Source organism: Dermacentor andersoni, chromosome 2 (assembly GCF_023375885.2).
Source record: "Dermacentor andersoni chromosome 2, qqDerAnde1_hic_scaffold, whole genome shotgun sequence".
Classification (NCBI taxonomy): Eukaryota; Metazoa; Arthropoda; class Arachnida; order Ixodida; family Ixodidae; genus Dermacentor; species Dermacentor andersoni.
The window spans coordinates 62029158-62050000 of record NC_092815.1 but is presented as its reverse complement, the minus strand read 5'-3'; the positions used below and the strand labels follow the sequence as shown (position 1 = coordinate 62050000).

Below are 20843 nucleotides of genomic sequence, written 5' to 3'. Positions count from 1 at the left end.
AGCCGCCAAATAAGTAAACTTTTAAACTCAGTGGTGTGTTTGTTCTTATTTATCTGTTGTTAATAAGATGTTCATGTTTTCTCTTCCCTAGCTTAAACCAACATGGATGAAAACACAGAAATCTTTTCAGAAGCGCTCTCACTTGTGCGCGCTTTGCCTTCGTAGGTTTCCCTTCAGCACGAGGTCGCGGGATCGAATCCCGGTCACGGCGGCCGCATTTCGATGGGGGCGAAATGCGAAAACATCTGTGAACTTAGATTTAGGTGCACGTTAAAGAACCCCAGGTGGTCGAAATTTCCGGAGTCCCCCCACTATGGCGTGCCTCATAATCAGGAAGTGGTTTTGGCTCGTAAAACCCCATAATTTAATTTAGTTGTCCACGAGTTTTTTTTTATACTTCTTACGCTTCCCAGCCACTGCAGCTTATATAACCGTAATGTTTAACGCAAAACGCTGGCGGCGAACGCTATGCGTGAAGGCGAGTGAACGAGCTTTCTGTAGAAAGGCGCCCTCTTGCGTGGGCGGGGGATGCGCACAGTAAACATATATTGATACAATGGCCAGTTTTGACCAATCTAAGCCTAGCTGCAAGCCGGCGGCACCTTATATACAATGCTGTTATAGCAGTGTGCAAAAATAGTCCCATTATTAACTCTGTAGCCGTTACCTTGAATCAGAAACCACTTCAGAAAACCCAGAAAACCTGAATTTTCTGACCTTCTTGAGTCTTGCAGATACACAGGAAACCATGCGCTCGTTCTATACACAAGCAGCGAGGCAGACGCTTGTGCTCGGTGGTGCCGAAGCACCTGCCAAATTAAAGGGGCGGGAAAGAACCACGAACGCACTGTAATAGGCGCGTTCTCCGCATCAGTTGCCGGGGTGCTCCTATGCATTTTTCCGCTTTCTCCTGTAATTCACCGCAGGTATTGCTGACAGAATGTACGAGCAGAATAAGCGCTGTTGGGTTCCAAAGCAGCCGTGCAAATTTTTTGGGGGGCTCCCCGAGGCAGCCCCTTCAGTAGCGCCCGCCTTGTCGGCGGCGGGGCCCGAAGCCAGTTGTCGCGAACTAACAAGGAAGCTCCCTTCGAGGCGACAACAACCGCTGATCTCCATGGAAGCGCTAACTACGGCGAAGGCCACTCTCATGACCTTTATAAGCTGATCGTTACGAAGAGCGAGGAATCAGTGTCGGCTACTTTCGTAGAAGAGAGTGAACACCTGTTTCCACGCTGCTTCGTCCTTGCTTCGAAGGACGGTCGCCTCAATTTAGCAAGGTAGTGCGACCATGGGTGGAGTTCTGTCGACTGTAAACAGCCCGTCTGAGAGGCCGCAACAAGGACATCGAATTCCCTTGAGTAACAGTGGTGAAAAGAACTGTTTTAATAACAGACACATTTAGTGCAGTGATGTGTGTTGACAAGTGTGCTTAGGCATGCAGTGAACTCAGACATATTAAGTGTTCCGACGTGGAGTGTGCTCCCATATCTGGAGCCAGTTATGTGAATATGTAAAATAAACTAGTTTCACGTTTCTTTCAACCTCCCGACCTCATCTCCTCAGCAACAAGCAACTCTGAGCGATAGAGACAGACAGCTCGTTTAGCCAGCTTAGTGCGACGCCCTGATATGGGGAAGGCCAGCTATGATGTCTTAGGTACCCCAGCAGCGAAGACAAGCGACCCTCATAGTGACACTCCGAACCACAAACCCCAGATCCGTATCACAGCACCGCCGACACCGCAATGCTCCACCGCACGTTTCTGCCGCGCTACGGCGCCTTATCTCCTTGGCGGGGCTATGCTCCGAAATGCAGGGAACATGGGTGCTTTCACGACGACACCGGCTTTCGTTTCTCGTCTGAGCTCGGAGATTTGAATTTTTGTGCTCTGGAGGCAGTATTACAGAAACCCCTCCTCTCCTAACTATATATTTGTGTAGGTGAGGTGGTTAGCGCAGGAAAAAATGGTAATAAAGCAGCTCTGCAGTTCTCAGGCAGTATGGCCAGGACGTATGAGAGAGGGAAAATGGAAGGAAGGTAAAGACATCGAGGTGATGGTCTTGAAGCAGGACGAGTGTGATCTAAGCACAACGGGCATGGACCTGTCATCGTCGTCGTCCCTCGGCAGCCCTTGGTTTCATATTCCTAGCGCGGACGACGATGGCTTGCCCTGTGTGTTGACATGTCGTATTGGGGAGATCACCCCACTTGGGCTAAGCTCGCACCGCCCTCTTTGGTAGGAGATCTGAGAGGGAAAAATGGAAGCAGCGAGTTAGTTTTTCTAGATGCTTTATTTTTTTTTACTACTTCCGCTGTCACCACTGCGTCATTATGCATGCGGAAATTCGAAAAAAAAAAAATGCGGAGGGGGTGAACCAACGCCACCGCAGTGGCGCGCCCACGTGCGCTGTACTGATATGCGTAACGTGTGGGGGTGAGAATACGATGTGGTCCCGCTGCTTGATATGCACTGAGAGATGAGCACCGCATGCTTCATCTTCTTTGAATGGCGAGGAGCTGTATGGACGTAGAGAAATATCGACCCGAGCAATACTTTCTAGTTGCTTCTTTCCCCATTTTTTTTAGTTTGTAAAGAATATCTTGTGAATCATTTCTTTCTCTGGTTCTTTCATTTTCCCTCGCCTCATATCTTGTCGTGATTAGCAATACAACACTCGAGAAAGCGACGCTATTCTTGGAGGCGAATGGCAAGCATTGTCTGAATGTAATGTTTGAAACATACTGCTCAGTGCTTTTGCCATTTCCTGCCATGTACTTTAACAAATAGTGTTGCGTATAGAGCGGTTGGTGGTGTTAAGATATTTTCAAGGTGAAGTAAAGCATTAATAGGACATGGGGTGGCAGAAAGTGCGCCTATGTACGAAGTTTCTGGACTAGGCTCTATGTTCTCCGTTTTGAAAAGCGCGTTGGCTTTCCAACAGACATGTCCTTCAAAAGCAAAATGTCGCCCAATTTTTTTTAGCATGGAGCAAGGCGCATGCATTTCGCGCATCGGGCGAAAGTGAAAACAACCACAGCGGATATTCGCTCAACGCTAATGTGTAATTAGATCTTCGCTGCAGTAAGAGATACTTGCCATGTACCATGGTAATTGCGCTAACAGCAAACCAAAATGCCATTGAGCATAGAGGCATTCTTACGAGGTTATTTACATTATAGCGTGTTCCTTTGCTTTCTCACGCCTGGGCGTCTACCGACCCTGTCTGAATCTTTCACCACTGAGGTGTCAAAAGTCATTACGATTCCAACGCTGATTATAACATCAGAAATATTTATGAATAGGCTCGGATCATGAGGCAGGACCAGCGCACTCTTGAGTGGTACTCATGGAGCCTGTTTATCGGCAATCTGACAACCCACGGCAGTGTCGGCATAATCTGTATATGATTCGTTGACTCACCTTCGTTGTCAGCGTGCCTTCGCCGGGCTGAGGGACATAAGTGACCAAGCTTGCGCTTAGGAACCCTGGGCTAATATTTTGTTGCCTGCAAATGCATCTTCGTCTGCAGAGAAACAGCAAGTTTTGCCGCATTCATCCATCATCAATTCGAGGCACAATCAAGACGCCTACTCTACGCAGATGCGCAAAAAAAATCGCAGTACCAGAAGCAAACAAAGGATACAAAAATAAATAAAAACTTCAAACAAACCAAATGAAACTTGATTACATTTTTATAGAGGTTTGAGTCGTGCTGCCAGAAGCAAATTTTCATCCGAATTCAAAGGGCATAAGTAAAATGGACAGGCTGGAATACGATTTCCCACAGGAAACCTTCCACCAACTGGCGAGCAACGGAGAAGTTCTAAGCCTTGCGCGTTTGTATTGAGTGATACAAGCTAAGTTAAGGCTCGTACACGAAATAGAACCATGCCCTGTTCATATTTGAATTTAGGTTACTTCTAGCCTTGGCACCGGCAACTTTGCCGCAGGGATATCAGTTTGAAAGCACAACTAGGTAATCAAGCCACGAAAAAAAGCGCTGCTGGGGTGCATACCTATCATTAACTTAAAGATATACTGCTTCCTGCATCTGATGGCAAAGCAGCACTTAAGGAACTGAGGCATAAGTTATCAAAGACCAAATGGTTTGATGAGCTAGCGAAATCGTCTCTCTTGTACAACATAGACCTTTTCTTGCTCTTCTCACCAACCCTCAAAATGGAATGGGCTCTAGGAACAGACTTTTATATGGTCTATCTATCCGAGTGCTTTTTCCATTGTCCTCTAACGTTAACATATCTCGTCAAGATGCGCTTAACCTGCTCCTAAGATTAAACGTAAAATCTTCTAGTGATCCACATGGCACCCCTAACACATTTCTTCGGCGTTATGTTGAACCTTTGAATTAATTATTCTGCGGTAGTTTTTCAGGCCTCTCAATTCTGTAGCGATTCCGCATAATTAAAACGTAGCACGTGTTGTTCCTATATTAACAAAAAGTCACTTGTACCGAGTCTTCAATTACACTCTGATTTTCATTCTAGCCTATTCTTGTAATTTATTTGAGCGCATTGTAGGTGACCGCATTACTGGCTTCTTGAACGAGCATAACATTTTACCACGTTTCCAACATGGCTTCAGAAAGGGGTTCTCGACGGTCACCAAGCACAGTCATTTACTCGTTTGCTTCTGTTCTAGACAAGGCTGGCCAAGTCGGTGTTATATTATTTTTCGGAAGGCTTTCTATGTAGTTCTTCACAACAAATCATTTTCGAATTTGAATTCCTTGGTCTTCCTTGCTTGATCATATCCCAGGCTTATGCTTATTTAACGGTTCGAGTTGTGTACGTAGTAATTGATGGTCAATAGCCTGATCTATTTCCTGCCACCTCTGGCGTTCTGGTGACGCAGCCCAATATGGACAGTCGTCTAACTTCGCTATTGCCCTCGTTGATCACACCAGACAGATAGTCCTGAGAAGTCCTGAGATAGTCCTGGACCGAATGTGGCTTTCCTGAAGGGCTCAACACCAACCAGAGCGGAGCAGGTCGCAGTTGGTATAGCACTACTAGACAACAGCAGATCACAAATCTTCACTGATTTGAGATCGGCGGTCAGAGCTTTCGCTTAAGGATCCATCGCTGAGGAGGCTCACAAGATTCTCAAGAACAAGATAATCTCTCTGCACACCATCACGTGGTTTCCGGCTCACCTCGACCCCCAGCTTGACTCCTTTCCCAATCTCAATGACATCGCCCACTCCCAAGCGCGCGCACTAACCCACCACGCGGGAGCAGGATCGAGCTCAGACTCCGGGGTTCTCGAGTTTCGGGACACTCTCACTACTTTCAGCGAAGTTACTACGCACTATCACCTGGGTAGGAGGACTTATCCTCCCCCTCACAGCAAACTGGCTAGACCTCTGGGGTCCACTTTACGCATGCTTCAGTCTAAGTGCTATCCAAACTTGGCCCTTTTCCACACGATCAATCCAGAGGCTTTTAGCTCTACTTGCCACGACTGTGCGGCTGTTAGCAATCTCGCACACATGCTCTGGCGATGCCCCTCGTTACAGGGACCCAATCGCATCACAGAAGAAGAATGGAGCTCTGCCATCCAGAGCTCAGAACTTTCACGTCAAACCTGGGCTGTCCAGAGAGCCCACGATGCGGCGGCTAGGCTCGGCCTACCAGTCCCCTCGTGGGAGCGGCCCGCAGCTCTGCCCTAGGGCAAAGCTTCTCAGGACCTTGTAATTAAAGTTCTCCGTCCGTCCGTCCGTCCGTCCGTCCGTCCGTCCGTCCGTCCGTCCGTCCGTCCGTCCGTCCGTCCGTCCGTCCGTCTGTCTGTCTGTCTGTCTGTCTGTCTGTCTGTCTGTCTGTCTGTCTGTCTGTCTGTCTGTCTGTCTGTCTGTCTGTCTGTCTGTCTGTCTGTCTGTCTGTCTGTCTGTCTGTCTGTCTGTCTGTCTGTCTGTCTGTCTGTCTGTCTGTCTGTCTGTCTGTCTGTCTGTCTGTCTGTCTGTCTGTCTGTCTGTCTGTCTGTCTGTCTGTCTGTCTGTCTGTCTGTCTGTCTGTCTGTCTGTCTGTCTGTCTGTCTGTCTGTCTGTCTGTCTGTCTGTCTGTCTGTCTGTCTGTCTGTCTGTCTGTCTGTCTGTCTGTCTGTCTGTCTGTCTGTCTGTCTGTCTGTCTGTCTGTCTGTCTGTCTGTCTGTCTGTCTGTCTGTCTGTCTGTCTGTCTGTCTGTCTGTCTGTCTGTCTGTCTGTCTGTCTGTCTGTCTGTCTGTCTGTCTGTCTGTCTGTCTGTCTGTCTGTCCGTCCGTCCGTCCGTCCGTCCGTCCGTCCGTCCGTCCGTCCGTCCGTCCGTCCGTCCGTCCGTCCGTCCGTCCGTCCGTCCGTCCGTCCGTCCGTCCGTCCGTCCGTCTGTCTGTCTGTCTGTCTGTCTGTCTGTCTGTCTGTCTGTCTGTCTGTCTGTCTGTCTGTCTGTCTGTCTGTCTGTCTGTCTGTCTGTCTGTCTGTCTGTGTCGTTCCTCAAGGCAGCATGCTTGGCCCATTACTTTTTCTTACTTATTGCAACGACATAGCTTGCGTAATAGATGCCCGAATTATTAATCACCTTTTAGTAAAGCAATGAAGGGGGCTAGTTTGTGAACGTTCATGGTTATATTGCGCTCAGTTTTACAAACACGATATTAAGGATGGACAGGACGTGGACGGATGTTGCGCTACATCCGTCCACGTCCTGTCCTTCCTTAATATCGTGTTTGTAAAACTGAGCGCAATATAACCATGAATGTATTAATCACCTGTTTGCCGACGATTGTATCATATGATACAGCTAATGACCTACTAGCACTTAATTTAGCCTTGAACAGTATTCTTGTGTGGTGCAACAAATGGGACCATGACACTGAACTCTCATAAATTTGTGCTGCTACGTGCTTGTGCTGGCCCAGACCTCCTTGTAGAAGTCAACGAGATGCAAGAATCTCGGAATTACAATTGCTAAGAACCTAAACTGGAATAGCCATTTTGCCAACACTGACTCTTCTGCTTCTAAAAAAAGTATGTGTACTAACACATAAGTTTAGATGCATCCCCTGAAGTAAAGTCATCAAGGTATATCACCTTTATACAACCCAAACTGGATCATTCTTGCATTATTCGGTAACCATTCAATAAAGTTACACTAATGCCTTTGACAGGATACAGAGAAAAGTCAGTCTTCATTAAATACGGCCCTGATGAGTCTGTAACCGAGTTATTGTTTCAGTTTTTTATGTTGCTCTAAAATTATCTCATTGGCACTTTTCATGGAATTATAATATTTGAGAAGTTAAAAAAATTATTAAGACTAATTATGTAATAACGCGGAATGCGAATAGTAATCTGAGCATCTCCAAGCGACGCCAAGCAACATTACCTTGATTCTGTCCAGCTACGTGGCATTTGCATATCTTTAAATCTTGGTGCATGATAGATGGGACACCCTTTATATGCAACTTTATGTCCAGCCTTCACTTTTTGCGAATTTCTTTTACACTGAACGATGGTTATATGTTTCACTCATTTAGTCTTTTTTGTCTTTAACTACAATTTGGAATAATAACCGCCCCAGCAGCCTAATTTCCCATCTTTGGGACCATGTGTGATGCTTTCTCATGACGGAAGTACCGAGACAGGAAGTGCTGCTTTTGAATATGTCAGTCAGCGTTGTGGGTGAGCTTGTAGAAGGAGCGCACTAAAGTAAAGCAAACACTTGTTTTGAGGGTGATAAATACAAAACAAAGGTTCAATGTTTGACAAGAGATGGCTTTTTTCTTGCAGGAGAAGATGGAAATTTCCCGTAGGAGACGCGCGCAGAGAAAAACGCTTGGAAAGGCGCCACCACACAGACAATAATGAAGGCAACGAATTTTGGTTTGCGACGCGCTGCCTGTATCTGCGACAGAGACAGAAATCTCAGGTTGTCATCATATAGCAGCATCTAGCTAGTGGCCATCTCCAAAAAGTCTAACTGGCAAATAAAGAGGGAATATTGTGCAGATGTGTTTCTGACACCTAATGGAAAACGGCATTCTAATAGAGCAGAAACGGCATTGCCTTGACATGAGAACACGTTGTGGGCCCTGCACGATTGCCTCAAATCAAATATACGTCTCAACGCTCTGTTTTAAAAGGGGCTTTCGTTATTTTGCGAACTGTTAGAATGCAATCAGGCGAATAAAAATCGAGTGCTATGGGCATGGCGCCTTCTAGTCTTTCGGTATTTCGTGGAATGGACGCGCCATGTAAGATTAGTACGCATTATAGTGGGTTGTGGTTAGCGAATCTTTCAGCGTATATCATGGCGACAATCTTTCAGCATTTACGGTATTTAGTAAACTTCTTCCTGAGTTCATAATGATGGCGAATAGTTCATGCTTTTGTGTGTTTAAAAAAAGCTTTTATAGCGCTTGCGATGGTTATTTATTAGCTGAATGAATGAATTACATTTGGATGGGAAATTACGCTACTTCAGGGAGCACGCATATACGATTTCCGAATGTAATCGAGCAATACTACACAGTCTGATTTCACTATTTGCAACCCATTACTTCAAGTACGCTCCGTATAGAAAATATGCTTAAGGCCTTTGAGAAGACCATTCACCGAATGATTTCAGCTAACGACCGTCGAGAGAGCGCAAATTCGATCGTCGCCTAGCCACCAATCGCAGCCGCTGCCGCTTGGCGCCCCGCGTCTGCGCTCATTATTAAATGGGGCTGTGGTCGCTTGCACGAAGACCTCTCCATTTGTTCTCTGTAGCGCATAAAATTGCGCATATTGTTTCTTTCATTGCGAGGCATTCTTTGCCTTCTTGGCGCTTTGGTGAATGTAGGCAGGTAGGTACGTAGCTTGTAGATCCCTGTCTCGCCTCACTTTATTAAAAAGAAAGCAATGTGGGACCGAAGGTGTAATCGAACCTCTGCCGTCGACCATAGCAGCCTGATACTCTAACCAACAGGCCATGGTTGCTTTTTTTTTTCTCTTCGGGTGGGTTTCACAAGACAAGTTTTGCCGGTTTTACCAGACAAAACAGAGTGAAATTGGTAAAACGAGTCAGCCTACCATTGCCCACAGAATTGGATTAAATTTCTTGAATGCAGCCACGACATCAAGCACCGTAATCCAATCTGCGGTTGAGACAGCGCCCTGTATATTTGTCTGTATTGCGCAACACTTTCTACGAAATTGTAATGTGCTGCGTGCACAGTAACATCAGTATGCCTTACCTGCATACGTCTTTTACACAAGCTGTGGAGGCCAGGGAGCATAATTTCCTCAAAAGGCATTTCTGTGGCATTAACTGGCAGGAACCTGATGCCGTGTGGATTGAGCGGTAGCTGTTTTGTTATAGTCCTCTGTACAATGCCCCAGGAAAAGACTAGGTCTCAGCATTTCCGGAAAACATGCTCAAGGGTCTCAAGATTTTGGCAGTATAGGCAGTTTGTCGTCCAGGGTACGAACGTAGCTTTTTCAATGAGCCATGTTTTCACTGGTAGTGTGTTCGTTTGTAATTTGAAGAAGAAAATTTTATGTTTGACTTAACTGGCATTTTATAACCACATTAAAACGTTTTTTTTTTCATCTCGTCCCCGTTGTGATAATCCATATAGAAGCTCTTTCATGAGTATATTAATAAGGGCATTGTACAAGTTTTTCATAGAAACGCTGCTCGAGCATGTCAGAAAGTCAGATAGTTAGCATCTTGAGAGCAAGCACTACTTGGAGCATGTATCCTCTCAGAGCAGCGGACATGTCTTCAACGGATGGCACAAAATATTCTGGAAGTAATCTGCGCAGTTGCATTTGACTACATGTCAGCAGACACATAGTTTTCGGTGTCAAATAAAGATAAAACGCGAAACAACTCGCCGCAACAAAAAATGAACTAGTCCAAGTCCTTCCAAATCACGCACTTCCTCCTCAAGTTGCTGCCATCACCAGCTCGTCACAATTTGTTCACGATGTAACAACTTTGCTATTTAACGATTTGAAACTGTTGTAACACTTATTTGTATATGTTGTATACCTAGCCCTTATGTAAAACCGCTACTACGGGCCATATAAGAAAACGAAATAAAAATAAAAATGCCCGCCGCCGTTTGATGGAACGGAACAAGTTCATTCTGCTTGTTCGCTCCCAGCTTGATGCCCAAATACATACGGCAAAGAACCATTTCATCTCCTCAAAAGCTGGAACGCGATGCGCACATCTTCATTACGTACCAGATTCTAGATACTAGGAACACTTTTCAAATGGTTGCTCATGAAAACATTGGTAGCTCTCTTCCTTGCCACCCATCTGCTTCTTCCTTAATATTCAAGATTGCTTTTGTCCAGTGTGCATCGATACATTAATATTGATTTAGTGGCACACCAAGGTATTCGACTGCAGGGATGGCCACTACAACTGAGAAAGGGATTCCGGCCTGACGACCCAATTACCATGCTGAAAACTTGAGCATTTTCTCCCAGTTTTCTTGGCAAATCCAGTGTATTTACAAAATCCTTCTTTCGGTTATTATGCGGTTAACAAACCGCATAATAGCCGCATAATATTACAATAACATAATATCCGCGTATCCGGATAGGCCAGAACATTCATATGCGTTGACTACAGTTTGGAACCTCTGATACTGCTGTTATTTGCAATTACCAGACAGAGTGGCTACGAGTATGCTGCAAACAATCAGGAAGTAAAGGGGCATCCCTCTCTGACTCTAGAATGACCTGTAACTCCTCGATAAGCGTGCCATTCAATATAATTAGTGCTGTGCAGTTTGCGAAAGTCACCTTGGTACCCTCTAATATTATAGAGTGCCCTTATGCAATATTCAACAAAACAGAAAAGTGCATCACGTGAAACACGGTCGAAGGCGTTTTCAAGATTAATTGCACCATAGCAGTTCCATCACAAGTGATGTCACATCAATCGAGCACTGTTCTCGTAACGTTTGTGTTTGTGGAACTAATTCGACCCTTAATGCTGATGCGGCCATACCATTGTCATTATAACGTTCTGCAGTCTCCTAGCCAAATTCTTCATAAATATTTTTCTTGTTTATATTGGTGGAGCCTTATCAGGCGATAAGAGCTTACATAGTCTCTTTTCTGCGTTATTACGTTTCGGAATTAGCAATATGTGTGACATGTGAAAGATAGTGGGACACGCCTTTGTTCTCAGGCTTCTTTCACGACGATACGAAAAATCTGGGCTTGTCATGTTTCATTACCTTGTAAAAGGCAGCAAGGAGGCCATCAGGCCCCCTAACTTATTTCCTACACTTAGTTCTTCTACGGCATCTTGAATGGCATGAACCGTTATGGCCTGATTAAGGCGTGCTTTAACATCTTCGTCATCTTTTGGCATTTCTTTTAGAAATTTGTTTTCCTAGTTTTTGTCAGCCGCGCGACTACTACGACATAGCTGCGTAAAATGCTCGACAATAACGCGTGTGAAAAGGGTATCACCGTACAACCATCACCTTCGTGCAATATCTGATGAACCTCCGTCTGGCTCACGCACCTTTTTTCGCCTGATCAAGCATGCTTAGTCGGTCTTTCGCATGCCTACTTTTTCTCGCATAGCTCTAAGCGTCACCACTCTGTAGTTATTGGTGTTGATTGTCTTTTCACACATTACCTGAGATAATTCCTTCGAATGTGCTGTATGTGCAATATTTCTTGAAATTATTAGAAAATGTGAATATTTGAACAGTTCTTTCTCGTAATCTATCTGCGCGTTTATTCATATTGCATATTGATAAGGAACAGCCGCCACAGTGTGGCTACACTCAAGAGGAGGAGGACGACGTGTTTCCGATTGCTATAAGGTCGCCCTCTTGGCCACCGTTAGCCTACGTCTAAATATAGTGTAAATATCCTTGTGCAGCAGCTACACGTAAGAATTTTTTTATCGCTTTAACTTAACGCGCTGTTTGAACTCTTGCCACTCAACCATAACATTACACGGTTGCACGGTGTGAGGATTGGGAGGTCAATCCCACCGTTCTAACCAGTTGTCAAGATTGGAGTCGGGCATGAATTAGATGGTAGCTGGCCCATGCCGTCGTCCAACTTATCCACGCTGAGGACGTTGTTGAAGGGAAGGACTGCTTCTCATCGAGAACGAGGAATATGGGTTTATTTACAGTATCTACATAAGGACGTTGCAGTTCATCAGTCTTGCATGACTGCGAGAGAAAGTACACTGAGCAGCCGCACAACAGCGGTTTATAAACACTCGGTCCTCCCTCGATCCCTAGGTGAGGGAAATGTTCGACCAGTAGATGAGCCGCCTCTCTGCGGGAGGGCTTACACACACACACTTTTGCACAGGTTCACGGTCCCCAACCGAGGTCAGACGGTCTTCGCAAAACTTGGGGCTTACGTCAGGAAAGGCGCATCTTATTCCCCGAGCTGACCCCCGCAGCGCGGCCGTCGGTTCTCCATCGTCTTGCGTCTTGAAAGGCGCGTGGGACGTTGCCGCCAAATACGTTCCCTCGGCAACTGCCCCGCTCGCGGCAGACCAGGTCGGCGGTGGCGTGTTCAGTCATAAAGCCTGGTTCGTCGAACTCATCTTGGCAATCCCGCGGCGCAGAGTGGCGGACGTGGCGCATTGTCCTTGGTACACACTATACTTAGTGACGCTGTTTGGCTAGAGGATGACAGTAGCTTTCCAAGAAAAGTTGACGCCGCTGTCGCAACTGGGTGGCAAAACTTGCACCTCAGCGGGCCGTTTTTAACGACGGACGCTATGTTATCTAATTCTTCCTTTACGTCATTAAGAACCTGTTAATCTTTCAATAGTTTTTCATTCAGCTTCCAAAGGAACCAGTCAAAACGTGTTCTCATTTACCTTATACCGAACAGTGGTAACAGTGGTAACTAAATTGGACATGTCTTAAGTCATAATTTGCGCAGTGTGACATGAGACCACGTTCGCACGCATACTTGTCTCTTTCCAAAGGTAGCCAGTTCTTTGACACAATCGGCGTTTACGCCACCTGCCACTTCCTCGTCTTCTTTCCTTGTGACGGCTCGCTCTTTGACGCGATGTGTTTGACGGCACTACCTCCGGGACCGGCTCATGCTCCACAGCACTTCCTTCGTAGCAGTTTGCGCTACGTAGAAACTGTGCAACGTTGAACCGACTTCATTATCGGTCAAGTTAATCTTGCTTTAACATTTCTTCGCTGGAGTACCAATGCCATTGTCGTTTCATCGTACAACACTTGCCATAACTATAGGTACGTACGACTGCATAACAGTTACTCGCTGATGACGTCACATTCGACATTTCTCCTGCCTACGTTCGTCCCTTGCCTATGTAGAAACCAAATATTTCCATGGCATAAGCTCTCATCGAGTGGCCGGCGTCGAAATAACGTTGCTACCGTCAGACAAGCGTCTCCAACGTGGTTTTGGTCATGCTGCTATCGTTACAGACAGGTATGCTCGCTACACATACTCGCAACTACCCAATTTGCACAAACGCACTATTCCACTGGTGTTGTTTTGCGGTACCCTAAACAACGCTAGATGGCCAGGTACCTATAAAATGCTTCGCATAACATCGATTCCTACAGTGCGTCGAATCTGCACAAAATTTATATTTTCCCTTGCTAGCATCCTTGCTCACTTTCGTTTCAATGTCTGGGCAGTACGCTGTTCTTCTTCGTATTTAGTTGTCGCTTGGTTCTCGCGCTGTATAATTTCTACACAACTATAACGAAAACAAACTTATTTACAAGCAGTAAAATTTAATTATATACACGATTAGTTCTTTTCCTTGATTCTTATTTTATTTTATCTAGCAGTCGCACCATCGAGGATGTGCTTTGGTCTGCACTAATATATTGTGTAGCTACAAGAGAGATTACAATGAGAAGGTTCTAAAAAGAACTCAAGGAAGTCAAAGAAAAAGGAAAAAAATTAGACAGGGTAAAGTAAAGCGGAATGACGCGATTTTTAAGGTTGCCTATGAGGCCGTTCACTAACGTGAACGGCCTCAAGTTCTTAAATTTAAAAACACCGTCACCCCGACATTGCCAGGTGGGACAGGCTCTCTGCAGAGCCACGGCCTAAGAGCGTGTCGGGGTGCTATGGCTAATACGGTAGGACACGATGAGACGTTAAAAAAAAAAAGAAGTCATAAAGGGGCAGAGATTAAATATAGTGTGCAACATACGAAGAAGCAAAGGAAAAAAAACATTACAAAATAAATCACTGGAAAATGTACCCGGTGGCCTGTTGTTCCAAGATGATCATGGACGTGGCAAGAAGAGAAAGTCATTTTAAGTCTAAACCAGTGGCCATTGAGCGCCGCCAACACTGAGTCATAAAAGGAGGTTGTGAAATGAAGAGGATAACTGCGCAGGAACGCAATAAGATACCTGTTTGCTTGTTTACGTCACTGCCTTGTTTTTCTGTCTTGTTTAGTTTTATTATTATTTGTTGCTAAGAACTTTCTTTTCTTCTTTTTTTATGGGTCGCAATCTGCGAAGTAAGTTCCCCGCGGCGATTCTTCCTGGACAAAGCGCTTTTGCTCACACTTTCCTGCATGTTATCTCATCATATTTCTCCTAGTACGGGAGCTGTACAAAAAGCAAGAGATAGAGAAAGGAAAATCGCAGATAGGTTAACCAGATTGCATGTGGTTGGCTAGCCTACACTGGGGGAGCCACAGCTACTAAATACTGTATTACATGGATGATTTTCCAAAATTAAATACAATTAAAATACATAAACTGAAAAAATAATCTCTAGCTCTAAGATAATTGGATGGTATTTCATTTTTGAAGGCGCAGGCAGGCGTACGAGGACATTTCGGCTGTATACACTTACACATTTTCTGGGCACTACCGTTGGAATGATTGTGTTGTGGAAAGCAATATAGATCTCCCCCTCTTTCCTCAACTTTTTTGCAAGAACCCCAGGTGGTCAATATAATCTCGAGCCCCCTACTACGTCTGGCGTGCATCATAATATAAGTTTGTTTTTGTCACGTAAGATCCCAAAATTAAAATTTCACTTAATTGACTGTTTAAAAGACGAGCCAAATGCTGAAGGAGCGTTGCGTCAATTTCCGAGGCTTGAAATATGGCTGCTAAAAATACCATAGGTGCCGTCCTTGCAAGTTTGTGCCTGCCCTCAAATGTTGGTGGCTGACATTTTGCCACGCGTTCGCATAGTTCCCAATATTTTGCCCCCTCGGTACACCACTGCCTATAACCTTCCTTATGGTAGTCATGACTATTCTTTGGGCCTTTGCGCTCTCAAAAGGACAACATATCCATACCTGGTATTATCACCTTACGAAAATGAAGTGGATTAGCGTCTGGACGACGAACCACTGGGCAGGAGATGCAACCAACTTCGCTTATGTTCCTGGAGATAGCTCGCGCTCTCTTGGCGCTGAAATCTAATTGCACAAATCAATGGAACGCAGGGCACGCAAAGAGTAAGGCACGCAAAGCCTTATCGCGTGACAGTGCATGCCCATAAGTAACCTAAGATTCCGCCTTGAAACTGGCACTACTGTTAGAAAAAAGCCCATGCCCAGTCGTGAATACCGTTACAGGGACTGATGTCCACCTAAGGTGAAACGTCTACTCCGGTTGCATAAGGGGTTACTTCGTTATTGCGCTATCTGTCTGCGTGCATATGTAATGTGCACTTCAAAGCGTCCCCGACGACCCCCCTCCCCCTTTCTAGTGAGGATGAAACAAAAACCTAGTCAAAGGAAATTCAATCTCCTTCCGCTATCATCGGAAAAGCAATGTTTTTCTTTTCCCGCATGGCCAACGACCCTGACAGTAGTGCCACTATTAACACTGCAGGAATGAGGAGCAAGGGTAAGCCGTCACTTCGGCTAGGCGAAATAATAAGACACCCTTCACGATGTGACTGACAAGAACGTAGTTACTCAGGGGTGACACCAGGAAAGAGGGCTTCGAAGAAACGGCAGTGTGGACGAAGTTAGACATGAAACAAAGGCAGCCCGTATAGAGGACATGGTGCTCACAGAAAGGCAGATGCTTGGACCAGGCACAACCGTGTTATGTGGATGCGTGAGAAAGCAAGCAGCTGTAATATCTAGCATATCTAGCTGCATATCTAGATGCAATGAAGTTTAGTGCTAACATTACTATAAATATACCTTCCGCTGGAATCGTTCCGTGACCGTGAGAACTCTGGGTAGAAGGCTTACATCGATTTTACAATAATATGGCCTCGATTTATTAAGACAGCAAATTGTACCTTATTTTCTTGATCTTTGTGTTTAGAACATAACACGTGCTTGTCTCGCAGCGTTTCTTTAGACCGGCTAAATGTTTCGCATTTACGATAAATATATATTGCACTACATTATTTCGACCGCATAAGTAACAACACTTACGAGGATGCCCGTGACTAAATCTAGAAGGCTTTAGCCAAAATTCACCATTCTTAAATATATTGCTACATTCTAAACAGTTAATTTTTGTGTGAGTCTATGAAAGGCATTGAGTGATAGATATTACGGGCTAAATAAATATGATCCTTACTTTGCAGTACATTTGTGATAAACAATTAGCTTGAAAATTTCAATGCAGTAAGCCAGAGCATAGCTACAAGCAAGAAGGGCGAGGTTTAAATAAATATATATGCTACCTATGAATCCCATCAATGCTTAACATGCATACTTGCGTCAGATTTCCTTCTAGCATGATTAGTAATAGCAACCAGATTGCACAAGCACGCATTGATTGCAACAGTCATGAGTACGCTACTTTACAGGTACGGAAAGCTGCTTGCAAGTAGCAGTGGCTCAGTGATTAGCCTTTCAAGGCTTTGGTTTCGTTTGCATCGCGTAGGAATAATAGGCAGATTTGCAGTTCGATAAGGCCCTGAATACAACTCGGCGTTCCTTCCCAACTGACCTGGATGCTAGAGCACCTACCACAAGATGTCGCACGAGTAGTCCTCACTTGTCACCAAGATTTCTCCAAAGAAGTATGAATCGCTCTGACAACATAAAAATTAAGTCCTGCGTAAATCCGGAATATGGAAGACGGTTTACGGCATATACGTTGGCGCCCGTAGGTCGTTTGTATCTCACTTCGTCCTCCTCTGCTTAGCGACATAACTTTTTTTAATAAAGAGGATCGTCATTTACCAAATATAGCTTTCTCAGTAAGAAACTTTCTCAATTTAAGAACAATTTGTCCTAATCGGGGGAGTGAACCTGGAATCAGTGACTCTCCGAAGCTGTCGCTCTACCGTGTGAGCTGAACAGCAGCCTAGCAATTCGGCAATCGAGGACAACTCATAACTCAAAGCACAGAGTCACTTACTTTTATTATGGGCGCTTTCTTTCTGAATAACGTGCATCGGCTTTCTTTTGTAGCTTCGTGCTACTCCGAGGCCAACGAAGTAGCTGTCCTTATTTATTTATTTATTTATTTATTTCACGTACTTTCAAGGCCCGAAGGCGTTACAGAAAGGAGTGGAGTCAAAACAAGAAGTAATGCAGTAAAAAAATACAAACAAAAAAGTATTAACAAAAATACTAACAAAAGGCATTTTGAACGGCGGTCTTGAAGTTAGTAGGGTCGGTGATGAGTGCGATTGAGGCGGGAAGGCGATTCCAGTCCGTGCTCGTCCTGGGGATGAATGAGTCACTGTACCGGTTAGTACGGCACAATGGCACCCCGATTTTAAGGCTGTGGTCAGTGCGGGCAGAAATATAAGACGGAGGGGCAAGAAGGGTCTCTTTTAACAGGGGGTTCAAGTGAAAAACTTTGTGAAAAAGGGAGAGACGGGAAGATTTGCGGCGTGACGAAAGATCAGGTAAGTTAAGAGTTCGTTTCATTGAAGAAATACTTGCATAGCGAGAATAATTAGATAATACAAAGCGTGCACTTCGATTTTGAATACTTTCAAGAGTAGAAACTAATGAAGACTGAGTCGGATCCCAAATGGCTGAAGCATACTCCAATTTGGAGCGAACTAAAGTTTTATAAAGAGTTAGCTTCAGGGAAGAAGGGGCAGAGCTAAAATTACGGCGTAAGTAACCAAGCATGCTATTAGCGTTTTTAGTAACATAGTCAATATGCGAGTGCCAAGAAAGGTTATTTGATATGTGAAGGCCGAGATACTTGTAAGAGCTAACTGACGTCACAGGTGCACCATTAATAAAGTGCTCGGATTAATGCTCGGAACTTCATCCCAGAGAATCAATGACAAAAATATGAAGCATTGTGCAGAGCCTAAGCACACGGCGAACTCGAACGAATACTTTCAGCTAACTTGCAGTGATCAGCAATTCCAGTGATTTGGGTGCGGTGTAGGCTTTCATTTCATTGATCACTGCAGCAGCGCCGCCACGACCAGCTAAGAGAGAAATTTTATCGCTGAAATCAATTTTAACGGAAGAACCTTTTGCAATGACCGAAGGCACGCTGGCATTCGCGGAAGCATGTCAGCTAACTTTGCTGGGTTGACGGCGCAGGCTCTGCTGTTTCTTCATCCCGTGGAGCACCTGTCTTACCAGGCAGATCGTGAAAACGCACAATGGAAATTCAACTCGGCCATCGCATCGCGCGTCGCAGTCGGAGCAGAAGATACGGCAGCGTACTACCCGTGTGCTGATGGACTACCTTCTTGGCTTCCCTTGCGTGTGACGTCACCAACCCCGGCTATAGATACAGTGGCCGATCGTCACCTGGTCAAAATCACGGAGGCATTTGCGGAAGTATGTCAGCTAACTTTGCTTGACTGACGGTGCAGGTAAGTTTTCACAGTTTTTATCTGGTACTCGTACCACTTTTTACGCTCTATAGTGATACTGCGGTGCCCTCTGCGATGCTTATGTATCATTACTGATTGCTGGTTTGTGATGCTCCTTGCACTATGTAGTGACATAGAGACTAACCCCGGTCCTGATCAGGATGTATTGAACACTATCCTCTCTGAACTTAAGGATATAAAAGCGTCTTTAAAGAAGACGGGATGACATGCTTTCTAAAATAAACGCTAAGCTTTCCAAACTCGACGAAGTTCTAAGATTATCGAAAGCGAACGAAGAAAAAATAAAAGCTCTTGAAGAATTCGTACTGCGTCTGCACAAGACTAACAGTTCAAGAAAGGAAGCTTCGTGATTACGAAGAGAGAGCGTGCACAAATAATTTAGTAATCTTTGGTATTCCTGAAGCTCCCAACAAAACTAGAGAAATGTTCGAAGTTATGGTGGTATGCAACGTCTTCAAGGAAAGCTTTTAAGTTTGAATAACAGCGCAAGGACAGCAGAGGGGACAGAAGAGAGAACAGAGCGCTACTGCAGCGCTCTGTTTTCTCTTCTGTCCCTTCTGCTGTCTTTGCGTTGTTATTAAAACATTAAAGCATGTCTTACCAGCAAGCCCAATCCTGCGCCCTTGTTCAAGGATAGGCTCAGCTTAAACTATAATTCCGCTGAACGCATTCACAGAATTGGCAGAAGCTGCAGTAACGAACTCAGGCCCATTATTATCAAACTGTACAACTAAGATGAAAATGTTTCCCTTTTTATGAACTTCTTCAATTTGAAAGATACTGGCTAGCGTATCTGTATCGCATGACTTTTCACAGGCAACGTTGCGCGTAAGCAAGAAGCTATCAGAATTAATAAATTCCTACCGACGCCCCGGCAAAAAAGTCAAACTTCGGCATGATAAACTTTTCATAAATAATACAATCTACACGTGAGATGAGGCGATGGACTGCAGAATATCTTTAGAAATGACAGATAGCATAAAAAAACCTGTGAGATTAAGAAATAAATCTGGCACATGGAAAGTCTGACGTTCGCACTCCCAACGTAAACAAACGGGAATAGATTTTCGTTTCTTCTGTTTGAATGTACAAAGTCTGTGTAATAAAAAGGAACAGTTAGACAATGTATTGCTCTCATACGACCCCAACGTAACCGTTATCTCAGAAACTTGGCTTCGTCCTGATATACCAGATAATTTCTTTTTGCCGCCTTCATACACGTTATCGTTAAGACCGTGCTGTACGGGGTGGCGGAATAGCAGTTCTTGTCGAAAACACATTGCCGTCGGTACCGTTACCTCCTGTGAACTTAGACCGCGAAAGTGATTTCTGTAATGTTAGTTTATCAGGTAATCAGATCATCGTGGCGGGAGTGTAGGGGCCACTTGGGGCTAATTCCAATGTTTTGTTAGATATATACGATCATCTGGACAAATACCAGAATCGGAAGCTAATTATTGCTGGAGATTTCAATCTCCCTAGTATTGACTGGTGTTCGTTGACGTGTGGCGCCACGTATGGGAATAGTTCTGAAACTTTATTGGACATGATGCTGGCGTGTAACCTACGTTAAACAGTTTAACATCCAGCACGTTTAACTCACGCATAATCTTTCATCTTAGACCTAATCCTCTGCTCGACTGGCTTCGGCGAGTGCACAACTGAAATACACGAGGGGATTTCTCACCATAGCTTAGTGCACCTCACGTGTGTTCTTCCACGCAATTCCCCATTCATGCAGCCCCGAATCGGTAAGCGTCAAAATCTGTGAAGCGGTAGATGACCCCAACATTATACTTCGATTGGAAGGAGCCCTTGTTTCTTTTTGTGATGATAACGTCAACATAATGTGGACGAAATTTAAAATATGCTACCAGCAGTGTAGTGACGCCTTCATTCGCAATAAAATGAAACGGATAGGTCGAGATAACCCGTGGATAACGAGAGAAATTATTGAAATAAAACGCAGAATCATCCGTTATAGAAAGCAAAAATATGATAAGATCGTTATATCGAATTTAGCTCTTGATCTAAAGTTAAACGTACAGG

The 20843-nt window shown here is 44.8% G+C and overlaps 1 long non-coding RNA gene across 1 annotated transcript; it reads right to left on the bottom strand.

Moving 5' to 3' along the window:
- Positions 1 to 1360: 1360 nt before the first annotated feature.
- LOC129387778 (uncharacterized) lies at positions 1361 to 3932 on the bottom strand. Its single transcript, XR_008614961.1, has 2 exons — positions 3422 to 3932; positions 1361 to 2245 (listed from the first exon to the last, which is right to left on the bottom strand). It is a non-coding gene; the product is annotated as an uncharacterized lncRNA (long non-coding RNA).
- Between the last annotated feature and the right edge of the window lie 16911 nt (positions 3933 to 20843).